The 13,881-nt window shown below is 40.9% G+C and overlaps 1 protein-coding gene across 14 annotated transcripts in view; it reads left to right on the top strand.

Annotated features, from left to right (window-relative positions):
- LOC126065978 (zinc finger protein 596-like) overlaps window positions 1-13,881 on the top strand; it is a 117,261-nt gene that overhangs the window by 39,946 nt on the left and 63,434 nt on the right. The window lies entirely within an intron of this gene.

Here is a 13,881-nt window from a genome sequence, read left to right as displayed (position 1 = left end):
TCTTCTTTTACATAATAATATCACTGTTTCCCTATTTTGAGAATTTTTTCGTCTTGATTTATTTTTGTGATTTCCCTATCTGGTTTGACATCTAGTTGCTCTGTCTGTGTTCTAGTCTTGGGTTGATTTCTGATGTTATTGATTTTCTAGCCAGAGAACTTCCTTTAGGATTTCTTGTAGTTTTGGTTTGGTTTTTACAAATTGCATAAACTTCTGTTTATCTGGAAATGTCCTAATTTCACTTTCATATTTGAGTGACAGTTTTGCTGGATAAATGATTCTTGGCTGGCAATTTTTTTCTTTCAGTGCTTTATATAAGTCATCCCATTGCGTTCTTGCCTGCATGGTTTCTGCTGAGTAGTTCAGCTTATTCTTATTGATTCTCCTTTGTAGGAGACTTTCCATTTATCATATTTGAGTGACAGTTTTGCTGGATAAATGATCTTTGGCTGGCAGTTTTTTTTTCCTTCAGTGCTTTATATAAGTCATCCCATTGCCTTCTTGCCTGCATGGTTTCTGCCGAGTAGTTTAAGCTTATTCTTATTCATTCTCCTTTGTAGGAGACTTTCCATTAATCCCTAGCCACTCTTAAAATTCTCTCTTTGTCTTTGGTTTTGGCAAGTTTGATCATAATATGTCTTGGTGAGTTTCTTTTAAGATCTACCTTATATGCAGTACGATGAGCATCTTGGATTGATACATCTTTCCTGATATCAAGGAAGTTTTTTACCAACAAATTTTCGACGATTCTCTCTGTATTTTCTGTTATCCCTACCTGTTCTGGTGCTCCAATCACTCATAGGTTATTTCTTTTGATAAAGTCCCACATCATTCTTAGTGTTTCTTCATATTTTTTTTTAAAACTCTTTTCTCTGATTTTTCTTCAAATATATTGGTGACAAGTGTTTTATCTTCAGTCTCACGAATTCTGGCTTCCAATTCCACGATTCTGCTCCTCTGACTTTCTTTTGTTTAATTTTCTAATTTTATTGTTAATCTTTTGAATTTCTGAGTTCTGTCTGTCTATGGATTCTTCCAGGCTGTTAAGTTATTCATCATGTTTTTCAATAACCTTTTTAATTTCTTCAACACCGTTATCTGTGTGTTTCTTGTCTTGTTCTGCATTTTGCCTGGCGTTCTTCCTGATTTCATTTCTGATGTCTTCAAGAGTTCTGTATATTAATCTTTTGTATTCTGCATCTGGTAATTCCAGGAATACACCTTCAACCGGAAGATTCCTTGATTATTTGTTTTGAGAGCTTGCTGAGGTGATCATGGTGTGCTTCTTAATGTGATTTGATATTGACTGTTTTTTCTGAGCTGTCTATAAGTTATTTTTTTAGTTTATTTTATGTTTGCTTACTGTAACCTAGCTTCTTGCTTTGTTTTGTTTTGATATGCCCAAATAGGCTGCTTGAGTGAGTTAGCTTGGTTATTTTCGCCTTTGAAGCTCTAACATCCTGTCACCAGATGGCTAGATCCGTTACCATTTACATGAGCCTAGGAGTCCATTCACTTCTCTTGTATGGATTCAGCCCAGGTGTCCAGGTAGTTGGTCATCAAGTGTATGGTACAGGCTCTGTCCTGCAGTCTTAGAAGGGCAAGGGTGATTGGTGTGGGTATAGGTATCTAGTTGTAGCAGTAGGTCACGCTGTGAACAAGGCAAGGAGCTGACAACCGTCCTGTATGTGTCTGTGAGGAAAGTGCTTCCCTGTTCCCTAGAGCGCACAGTCGGTTGCGTTCCACAGCCAGACAATGGGCTCCCAATGTTTTTGGTTGTAAGGACTGGAAGGTACCACTTATCCTTCTACTCCTGTCACAGTTGGCTGGGTGACATGAGTGGATCCACCAGTCCTTAGGCCCCTTATGTGTAGGTCAGGACTCTGTTTACTAGGCTAAGTGGTGTCAAACATCAAACACCCACCTCTCCACCACACAGCTGAAACAGTTGCAGTCTGCCAACAAGTGCCTATTCTGAAATGGGCCCACACAGGTCCGTGCATGGGGGAAAGGTATTTAAAGTCCACGGAACGTTTGTGCCTGGACAGGAGCCCCTTCTGTCCTGAGCTCCCCAGTTTAGTGGAGCTGGAAGATTATCTTTTCCCCCAATTGTGAATTTATTCCTTCTCCAAGGCCGGGAGAATGGTTCAGGGCACGCAGCAAGGCCTGTCATAGGCCCATGGAAATCAACTTCCAGTGAAGCTGGGTTGGGGGCTGGGGCTGTGGTAAAATAAACGCAGGTTCTTAGCTTTTGCCAAGAGCGCTGTTCTTCTCCTGTTTGAGGTATGAGCAGGCTGTGCAGCTCGCTGCCTCTCCCTGAAGAAACCCTATCTGGAATGCTACTGCCAGCCCTGCCCCGGATGCTCCAAGGAGTAGTCCTTGAGGGTTCCCAGCAAATCAGGTCCAGCAACTTGACATCTGAACTGTCTCACCCTCCTTGTGCCACTCAATCGCTCAGTCCATTTTATGCCTTTGCCTTTGGTGTTCAGGGCTCCTACCTTGTCATAAAATAAAACGTTTCACTTGTTTTTTCAGGTTTTTGTTGTGAGAGGGTGCGGCTCAATCCATTTTATGACTTTGCCTTTGGTGTGTAGGGGTCCTAGCTTGTCATGAATATAAACGTTTCACTTGGGTTTTTCAGGCTTTTGTTGTGAGAAGAATCACTGAAACCATCTGACTAATCCACCGTATTGGCCTCGCCTCCTGCTTTATATATTTTTTCCATCCTTTTCGTTTCAGTTTGTGTCTTTGAGTCTAAGGTATGTCTCTTGTAGGCAGCATAAAGATGGTTCGTGTTTTTTTTTAATCCATTCTGCCATTCTTTGTCTCTTTATTGGTTCATTTAGTCCTTTTCATTCAGTGTAGTTATTGATAGGTATGAGTTTACTGCTGTCATTTTGATTTTGTGTGTGTGTGTGTCTGGTGGCAGTTTCTTCATTCCAGTTAATTTTCTTTTCTGAGTCACTTTTATTTTTGTATTTTCTTTTTATCTTACACACTGTTGTTGATTTTGTATTTGCTGAGTGTTTGTTTCTCTTTTTTATTTTGATGTGTTGATTTGTTAGCATCCTTTGTGGTTACCTTAAAATTTCCATCTATTTTTCTAAGTGTAAACCTGTTTTTTATTTCTTGATATGGCCTTGACTTCTCCATATGAAAGTTCTATGGCTATACTATTTAGTCCCTCTTTTTTGTTTTAATGTTGTTGTATTTTGCATGTTAACGTGTTTCCCTATTTTTAGTGTTTGAGCTTTGTGTTATTTTCGTGACTCTCTAGGTTGATACCTGGTTATTCTGTCCTATGTTCTAGTCTTGGGTTGTTATCTGGTATTATTGATTCTGTAGCCAGAGGACTCCCTTTAGTATTTCTTGTAGTTTTTGTTTGGTTTTTACTGGACACATAATTCCTAGCAGGCAGTTTTTTTCCTTCAAGGCTTTACGTATGTCATCGCATTGCATTGCCTTCTTGCCTGCATGGTTTCTGCTGAGTAGTCAGAGCGTAGTCTTACTGACTCGCCTTTGTAGGTGACTTTTTGTTTATCCCTTGCTGCTCTCAAAATTCTATCTTTAGATTTGGTTTTGGCAAGTTAGCTTACATGTCTTGGTGACTTTTTTTTTTTTTTTGGCCTTTTCTTTTTTATTGCAATTTAGATGAAGATTTACAGAACAAACTAGTTTCTCACTAAAGAGTTAGTACACATATTGTTTTATGACATTGGTTAACAACCCAACAACATGTCAACACTCTTACCTTCTCAACATTGGGTTCTCTATTACCAGCTTTCCTATTCCCTTGTGCCTTCTAGTCCCTGCCCTCGAACTGATGTGCCCCCATTAGTCTCGTTTTATGGGCCTGTCCAATCTTTGGCTGATGGGTGAACCTCAAGAGTGACTTCATTACTCACCTGAAAGTGTGTCTGGGGGCTATACTTTCAGGGTTTCTCCATTCTCTGTCAGGCCAGCAAGTCTGGACTTTTTTTTTTTGTGTGTGTGCTTTAAGTGAAAGTTTACAAATCAAGTCAGTCTCTCATGTAAAAATTTATATACACCTTGCTATATACCCCTAATTGCTCTCCCCGTAATGAGACAGCCTGCGCCTTCCCTCCACTCTTTCTTTCATGTCCATTCCACCGGCTTCTAGTCCTCTCTGCCCTCTCATCTCCCCTCCAGATAGGAGATGCCAACATAGTCTCAAGTGTTTACTTGATCCAGGAAACTCATTCTTCATCAGCATCTTTTTCTGTCCCATTGTCCAGTCCAATCCCTGTCTGAAGAGTTGGCTTTGGGAAGGGTTCTTGTCCTGGGCTAACAAGGTCTGGGGCCTGTGACCACCTTCTAGTCTCAGTCAGACCATTAAGTCTGGTCTTTTTATGAGAATTTGGGGTCTGTATCCCACTGCTCTCCTGCTCCCTCAGGGGTTCTCTGTTGTGTTCCCTGTCAGGGCAGTCATCGGTTGTAGCCGGGCACCATCTAATTCTGGCCTCAGACTGATGTAGTCTCTGGTTCATGTGACCCTTTCTGTCTCTTTGGCTTGTAATTACCTTGTGTCCTTGGTGTTCTTCATTCTCCTTTGCTCCAGGTGGGTTGAGACCAGTTGATGCATCTTAGATGGCCGCTTGCTGGTGTTTAAGACCCCAGACACCACTCTCCAAAGTGGGATGTAGAATGTTTTCTTAATAGATTTTATTATGCCAATTAACTTAGATGTTCCCTGAAACCATGGTCCCGAAACCCCCACCCCTGCTACACTGCCTTCAAAGTGTTCAGTTTATTTAGGAAACTTCTTTACTTTTGGTTTAGTCCAGTTGTGCTGACCTCTCCTGTGTAGCGTGGTGTCTTTCTCATCACCTAAAGTAGTTCTTATCTACTATCTAATTAGTGAATACCACTCTCCCTCCCTCCCTCCGCACCCCACAACTATCAAAGAATATTTTCTTCTCTGTTTATTTTTCAAGTTCTTATAATAGTGGTCTTATACAATATTTGTCTTATTGCACCTGACTAATTTTACTCAGCATAATGCCCTCCAGATTCCTCCATGTTATGAAATGTTTCACAGATTCGTCACTGTTCTTTATCGATGTGTAGTATTCCATTGTGTGAATATATCATAATTTACCCATTCATCTGTTGATGGGCACCTGGGTTACTTCCATCTTTTTGCTGTTGTAAACAGTGCTGTAATGAACATGGGTGTTCATGTAAAGGCTCTTATTTCTCTAGGATATATTCCAAGGAGTGGGATTGCTGGATCATGTGGTAGTTCTATTTCTAGCTTTTTAAGGAAGTGCCAAATCGACTTCCAAAGTGGTTGTACCATTTTTACTTTCCTACTAGCAGTGCATAAGTGTTCCAGTCTCTCTACAACCTCTCCAACATTTATTATTTTGTGTTTTTTGGATTAATGCCAGCCTTGTTGGAGTGAGATGGAATCTCATTGTAGTTTTGATTTGCATTTGTCTGATGGCTAATGATGGTGAGCATTTCCTAATTTATCTGTTAGCTTTCTGAATGTCTTTAGTGGTGGCTGTTTATGTCTTTTACCCATTTTTTAAATGGGTTATTTGTCTTTTTGTAGTTGAGTTTTTACAGTATCATGTAGATTTTAGAGACCATGCACTGATCAGAAATGTCATAGCTAAAAACTTTTTCCCAGCCTGTGGGTAATCTTTTACTCTTTTGGTGAAGTCTTTGGATGAGCACAGGTGTTTGATTTTTAGGAGCTCCCAGTTATCTGGTTTTTCTTCTGCATTGTTAGTAATGTTTTGTATACTGTTATGCCATGTATTAGGGCTCCTAACATTGTCCTTATTTTTTCTTCCATGGTCCTTATCATTTTAGATTTTATATTTAGGTCTTTGATCCATTTTGAGTTCGTTTTTGTGCACAGTGTGAGGTATGGGTGTTGTTTCATTTTTTTGCAGATGGATATCCAGTTATGTTGGTGACTGTCTTTTGGAATCTACGCTGTGTGCGGTTCAGTGAGCTTCTTGGATAGATATCTTCTCACCTTTCACAATAGCAGGGAAATTGTCTGCCACCAGATCTTCAAGAATTCTCTCTGTATTTTCTGTTGTTCACCCCTGTTCTGGCACTCCAGTCACTCGTAGGTTATTCGTCTTGCTAGAGTCCCATATTAGGGTTTCTTCATTTTTTAAAAATTCTTTTATCTGTTTTTTCCCAAAATAAGCTGGTGTCATGTGCTTTATTTTCAGTCTCGTTAATTCTGACTTCCATTGCCTCAGTTACTCCTGTGACTTTCTATTGAGTTTCCTAATTCTGTAAGCTTATTGTTAATCTTTTGAATATTTATTTGCTGTCTGTCTGTGGATTCTTGCAGCCTGTCAAATTTGTCATTCTGCTCTTTTGTAGCTTTCGTAAATTCCTCTTTTGCTTTATATGTGTCGTCCTTGACTTGGTCTGAGTTTTGCCTGCCTGATCTCTTGAAAAGCTCTGTATATTAATCTGTTGAGGCCTGTGCCTGGCAATTCTAAGAGCTTGTCTTCCGCTGGGACGTTTTCCAGTTCTTTGTTTTGGTCACCTGCTAGAGCCCTCATGGTCTTCCAGTTGATGTGATTTGATACTGACTTTTGGCTTTGAGCCATCAGTAAGTTACTATATTTCTTGTAAGTTTGCTTACAGTGTCCTACCTTCTTTTTTTTTTTTTTTTTTTAATATGCCCAAATAGGCAGGGTGTGAACTACTTTGATTATTGGCATTTTGAAGCTCTCACGTCCTGTCATCAGGTGGTTAGAGCTGCTACTAGGTGGGTGATCCCAGGAGTCTATTTGCTTTTCTTGTGTGGATTCAGCTCAGGTATCCAAATCGCCAGCCACTGAGTGTGTGGTGCAGGCTCTCACCTACAGGCCTAAAGAGCAGTACTATGTAGGGGTTATTGGAGTGAGCACAGGTATCTGCGTACAGTAGTGGGCTATGTGCTGAGCAAGGTAGGGGGCTGCTCTTTTGTGCCTAGGTAGAAGGCATGTCCCTGCCCCCTAGAGGGCATAGGTCAGTGGGTTTTGCAGCCAGAGTTTGGGCATCCAACGCTATTGGCTATAAGGACTGGGAGGAACCAGTTATTCTCAGAACCATGTCATGAGTGGCTAGGTGAAGCTGCCAGATGTGGGTGGGTGAGGACCCTGCTTAATGGGCAGGGAAATGTCAAATGTTACTCCTCCTTAGCTATTGTTTCTTGAGGTGTATACTGTGTTGTACTATGCTAATGAGGGCCTATGCTGTTGAATGGGCACACACAGGTTTAGGCAGGTGTGTGGACCGCTTATGCCTGTCCCTAGGCAAAGGGGGAGTGCCTGCCCTGCGTTCAGCTTAAGAGGTGTGGCAATTTTTTTTTAAATAATTTTTATTGTGCTTTAAGTGAAAGTTTACACATCAAGTCAGTCTCTCACATATAAACTCATATACACCTTACTGCATACTGCCACTTACTCTCCCCCAAAGAGTCAGCCTGCTCCCTCATTCCAGTGACTCCTTTCGTGACCGTTTTGCCAGTTTCTAATCCCCTCTACCCTCCCATCTCCCCTCCAGGCAGGAGATGTCAACATAGTCTCAAGTGTCCACCTGATACAAGTAGCTCACTCCTCATCAGCATTTCTCTCCAACCCGTTGTCCAGTCCAATCCATGTCTCATGAGTTGTCTTCTGAAATGGTTCCAGTCCTGGGCTAACAGAAGGTTTGGGGACCATGACTGCTGGGATTCTTCTAGTCTCAGTCAGACCACCAGGTCTGGTCTTTTTATGAGAATTTGGGGTCTGCATCCCACTGTTCTCCTGCTCCCTCAGGGGTTCTCTGTTGTGCTCCGTCAGGACAGTCATCGGTTGTGGCCAGGCACCATCTAGTTCTTGTGATCTCAGGATGATGCAAGGCTGTACTTCATGTGGCCCTTTCTGTCTCTTGGGCTTATAATTACCTTGTGACCTTGGTGTTCTTCATTCTCCTTTGATCCAGGTGGGTTGAGACCACTTGATTCATCTCAGATGGCCGCTTGCTGGCATTTAAGACCTCAGACGCCACACTTCAAAGTGGGTTGCAGAATGTTTTCTTAATAGAATTTATTCTGCCAGTTGACTTAGATGTCCCCTGAAGCCATAGCCCCCAAACCACCGCCCTTGCTCCGCTGACCCTCGAAGCAGTTTATTTAGGAAACTTCTTTGCTTTTGGTCCAGTCCAGTTGAGCTGACCTTCCCTGTATTGAGTGTTGTCCTTCCCCTCACCTAAAGTAGTTCTTATCTACTATCTAATCAGTAAATAATCCTCTCCCACCCTTCGACCCTCCCCCCTCTCATAACCACAAAAGAATGTGTTCTTCTCAGTTTAAACTATTTCTCAAGATCTTATAATAGTGGTCTTACACAATATATGTCCTTTTGCATCTGACTAATTTCACTTAGCATAATGCCTTCCAGGTTCCTACATGTTACGAAATGTTTCACAGATCCATCACTGTTCTGTATTGATCCATAGTATTCCATTGTGTGAATATACCATAATTTATTTATCTATTCATCCGTTGACGGACACCTTGGTTGCTTCCAACTTTTTGCTATTGTAAACAGTGCTGCAGTAAACATGGGTGTGCATGTATCTGTTCGTGTAAAGGCTCTTATTTCTCTAGGATGTATTCCGAGGAGTGGGATTTCTGGGTTGCATGGTAGTTCTATTTCTAAGTGTTTAAGATAACGCCAGATAGATTTCCAAAGTGGTTGTACCATTTTACATTCCCACCAGCAGTGTATAAGAGTTCCAATCTCTCCGCAGCCTCTCCAACATTTACTATTTTGTGTTTTTTGGGTTAATTCCAGCCTTGTTGGAGTGAGATGGAATCTCATCGTAGTTTTAATTTGCATTTCTCTAATGGCTAATGATCGAGAGCATTTTCTCATGTATGTGTTAGCTGCCTGAATATCTTCTTTAGTGAAGTGCATGTTCATATCCTTTGCCCAATTTTTAATTGGGTTGTTTGTTTTTTTGTGGTTGAGTTTTAACAGAATCACATAAATTTTAGAGATCAGGCGCTGGTGGGAGATGTCATAGCTGAAAATTTTTTCCCAATCTATAGGTGGTCTTCTTACTCTTTTGGTGAAGTCTTTGGATGAGCATAGGTGTTTGATTTTTAGGAGCTCCCAGTTATCTGGTTTCCCTTCGTCATTTTTGGTAATGTTTGTATTCTGTTTATGCCTTGTATTAGGGCTCTAACGTTGTCCCTATTTTTTTTTCCATGATCTTTATCATTGTAGTCTTTATATTTAGGTCTTTGATCCATTTGGAGTTAGTTTTTGTGCATGGCGTGAGGTATAGGTCCTGTTTCATTTTTTTGCAAATGGGTATCCAGTTATGCCAGCACCATTTGTTAAAAAGACTATCTTTTCCCCATTTAACTGACACTGAGCCTTTGTAATATAACAGCTGCTCATATGTGGATGGATTTATATCTGGGTTCTCAATGCTGTTCCATTGGTCTATGTGCCTGTTGTCGTACCAGTACCAGGCTGTTTTGACTACTGTGGCTGTATAATAGGTTCTGAAATCAGGTAGAGTGAGGCCTCCCACTTTCTTCTTCTTTTTCAGTAATCCTTTACTTATCCGGGGCTTCTTTCCCTTCCATATAAAGTTGATGATTTGTCTCTCCATCAGATTGAAAAATGTCGTTGGAATTTGGATCGGAAGTGCATTGTATGTATAGATGGCTTTTGGTAGACTAGACATTTTTACTATATTAAGTCTTCCTATCCATGAGCAAGGTATGTCTTTCCACTTATGTAGGTCCCTTTTAGTTTCTTGCACTAGTACTTGGTAGTTTTTTTTGTATAGGTCTTTTACATCTTTGGTAAGATTTATTCCTAAGTATTTTATCTTCTTGGGGGCTACTGTGAATGGTTTGATTTGGTGAAATTTCCTCTTCAATGTTCTTTTTGTTGATGTAGAGGAATCCAACTGATTTTTGTATGTTTATCTTGTAAACCGGAAACTCTGCTGAACTCTTTTATTAGTTTCAATAGTTTTCTGGAGGATTCCTTAGGGTTTTCTGTGTATAAGATCATGTTATCTGCAAATAGAGATAATTTTACTTCTTCCTTGTCAATCCGGATGCCCTTTATTTCTTTGTCTAGCCTAATTTCTCTGGCCAGGACGTCTAGCACAATGTTGAATAAGAGCGGTGATAAAGGGCATCCTTGTCTGGTTCCCGTTCTCAAGGGAAATGCTTTCAGGCTCTCTTCATTTAGAGTGATGTTGGCTGTTGACTTTGTATAGATGCCCTTTATTATGCTGAGGAATTTTCCTTCTGTTCCTATTTTGCTGAGAGTTTTTATCATGAATGGGTGTTGGACTTTGTCAAATGCCTTTTCTGCATTAATTGATAAGATCTTGTGGTTTTTTGTCTTTTGTTTTATTTATATAGTAGATTTCATTAATCTTTTTTTTTTTTTTATATTGAACCAACCTTGCATAAAAAAAAAAAAACTTGCATACCTGGTATAAATCCCGCTTGGTCGTGGTGGATTGTTTTTTTTTTATATGTTGTTGAATTCTATTGGCTAGAGTTTTTTTGTAGATTTTTGCGTCTGTGTTCATGAGGGATATAGGTCTCTGTGGCAGTTTTTTTAAAGGTGCAACACTGGTTTGGGCATGGTTAGGCCTGAGCTCCCATCTTTGGGAAGCTGATGATTTCCTTCCTTTTTTCCTTTGTGTATCTGTTCCCTCCCCAAAGTGGCTTGGGCCGGACAGGTCCCACTTCAAGCCTAGGGGCACTGCAACTGATTAACACTGCTGTTTGGGAGCAGAGCTGGGAGGGGGCAGGTGAGGAGAAGAGAGGCACTTTTCCTTTACGGAAGTCCCAGACAGGAAGGGTTTTTTTTATCCCATGTGGTAGGTTAGACACTTTCACTTAATTTTTGCGAATCTAGCAATGCTTCCCTCCCGGCTACTGAGGCTTGTGCTTTCTGATGTTCAGTTTCTGTCTACCTGGTAAAATGCTTCCTGAGCACTACTACTTGCCTCAAACCCTCGTGTGTCAAGTGATCCAGCCTGCAGGGTGCTGGCTAGGTTAGGTCTGGCTCTTTTTCACTGCTTTTGAACTGTCTCTTCCTCCCTGTCGCTCAGACGCCTCAACTTTGTCTTTGATATTCAGGGCTCATAGATTGTCATATATAATCGATTCACTTTTTTTTTTTTTTTCACGTGTTTGATGTAAGAGCGAACATAGGAAGCTTCTGACTATTCCACCATCTTGGCCCCGCTGCTTGTTGTGAGGACTTTCGTTTTCTGTATAATGAGGTGTAATCCACACAGAAGGGTCAGTAAGTGCTTCAACTTCTTTTGGCTTTCAGCAAGCAAGATTGTGTCATCTGCATATCGCAGGTGGTTAATGAGTCTTTCTCCAATCCTGATACCACATTCTTCTTTATATGGTCCAGCTTCTTAGATGATTTGTTCATCATACAGATTGAATAAGTATGACAAAAGAATGCAACCCTGACGCACACTTCTCTTGATTTTAAACCATGCAGCATCCCCTTACTCTGTTCAATGACTGCCACTTGGTCTATGTACAGGTTCTGTATAACCACAATTAAACGTTCGGGAATTCCCATTCTTCACAGTGTTATCCGTAATTTGTTATGATCCACACAGTCAAATGCCTTTGCATAGTCAATAAAACACAAGTAAACAGCAGTCTGGTATTGTCTGCTTTCAGTCAAGATCCATCTGACATCAGCAATGGTATCCCTCAATCCGTGTTCTCTTCTCTGTCCAGCTTGAATTTCTGTCTTTCCCTGAAACTGGTTTTGAATGATCTTCAGCAAAATTTTATTTTTGTGTGCTGTTGTTGTTGTTAGGTGCCGTCGAGCCGGTTCCGACTCATAGCGGCCCTATGCACAACAGAACGAAACACTGCCCTGTCCTGCGCCACCCTTAAAATTGTTGTTATGCTTGAGCTCATTGTTGCAGCCACTGTGTCAGTCTACCTCGTTGAGAGTCTTCCTCTTTTCTGCCGACCCTGTACTCTGCCAAGCATGATGTTTTTCTCCAGGGACTGATCCCTCCTGGCAACATGTCCAAAGTATGTAAGACGCAGTCTCGCCATCCTTGCCTCTAAGGAGCATTCTGGCCGCACTTCGAAGACAGATTTGTTCGTTCTTTTGGCAGTCCATGATATATTCAATATTCTTTGCCAACACCGCAATTCAAAGGTGTCAACTCTTCTTCGGTCTTCCTTATTCATTGTCTAGCTTTCACATGCATATGATGCGATTGAAAATACCATGGCTTGGGTCAGGCGCACCTTAGTCTTCAGGGTGGCATCTTTGCTCTTCAACACCTTGAAGAGGTCCTTTGCAGCAGATTTGCCCAGTGCAATGCGTCTTTTGATTTCTTGACTGCTGCTTCCATGGCTGTTGATTGTGGATCCAAGTAAAATGAAATCCTTGACAACTTCAATCTTTTCTCCGTTTATCATAATGTTGCTCATTGGTCCAGTTGTGAGGATTTTTGTTTTCTTTATGTTGAGGTGTAGTCCATACTGAAGGCTGTGGTCTTTGATCTTCATTAGTAAGTGTTTCAAGTCCTCTTTACTTTCAGCAAGCAAGGTTGTGTCATCTGCATAACGCAGGTTGTTAAAGAGTCTTCCTCCAATCTTGATGCCCCGTTCTTCATAGAGTCCAGCTTCTCGTATTATTTGTTCAGCATACAGATTAAATAGGTATGGTGAAAGAGTACAACCCTGACGCACACCGTTCCTGACTTTAAGCCAATCAGTATCCCCTTCTGTGATATTGTTTGATAAGTTCCTCATTCTTTTGGATCACCTTTTTTTGGAATGGGCACAGATGTGGATCTCTTCCAGTCAGTTTGCCAGCAAGATGTCTGCCAAGTTTCTTGACATAAATGAGTGGGCTCCTCCAGCATTGCATCCATTTGTTGAAATTATCTCAGTTTGTGTTTCCTCAATTCTTGGAGCCTTGTTTTTCGCCACTGCCTTTTGGCGTAGCTTGGACTTCTTCCTTCAGTCCCATCAGTTGTTGATCATATGCTACCTCCTGAAATGGTTAAACATCGATAAGGTCTTTTTGGAACAGTGACTCTGTGTGTTCCCTCCATGTGCTTTTGATGGTTCCTGTGTCGTTCAATATTTTGTCCATAGAATCCTTCAGAATTAGAACTCGAGGCTTGAGTTTTTTCTTCAGTTCCTTCAGCTTGAGAAGTACTGAGCCTGTTTTTCCTTTTTGGTTTTCTTTTTTTTTTCCATCCCCTCTCTTGTAACCATCATAGATTGTTTCTTTTTGTGTAAACCTTTTCATGAGCTTTTACATTAGTGGTCTCTACAATATTTGTCCTTTTGTGATTGACTTATTTCACTCAGCATAATGCCCTCCAGATTCCTCCATGTTATGAGATGCTTCACAGATTCATTATTACTCTTTTTCGTTGCATAATACTCCATTGTGTACACGTACCACAATTTGTTTATCCATTCATCTGTTGATGGGCATCTAGTTTGTTTCCATCTGTTTGCTATTGTGAACAATGATACGGTGAATATGGGTGTGCATATGTCTATTTCTGTGATGATTCATTTCTTTAGGATATGTTCCTAGGAGTGGGATTGCTGGATCTTATGGTATTTCTATTTCTAGCTTCCTAAGAAAGTGCCATATCTTTTTCCAAAATGATTGTATCACTTTGCATTCCCACCAGCAGTACATAAGAGTTTCAGTCTCCCAGCAGCCTCTCCAACATTTGTTGTTTCCTGTTTTTTTAATTTGTGCCAGGAATGCTGGGGTGCCATGGTATCTCATTGTGGTTTTGATTTGTATTTCTCTAGTGTCTAGTGATCGTGAGCATTTCTTGTGTGTCCCTTGGCCA

This window comes from Elephas maximus, chromosome 22 (genome assembly GCF_024166365.1).
Source record: "Elephas maximus indicus isolate mEleMax1 chromosome 22, mEleMax1 primary haplotype, whole genome shotgun sequence".
In the NCBI taxonomy this organism is placed as follows: domain Eukaryota; kingdom Metazoa; phylum Chordata; class Mammalia; order Proboscidea; family Elephantidae; genus Elephas; species Elephas maximus.
The sequence above is the reverse complement of the archived record's forward strand: the minus strand, read 5'-3'. Positions and strand labels throughout refer to the sequence as shown.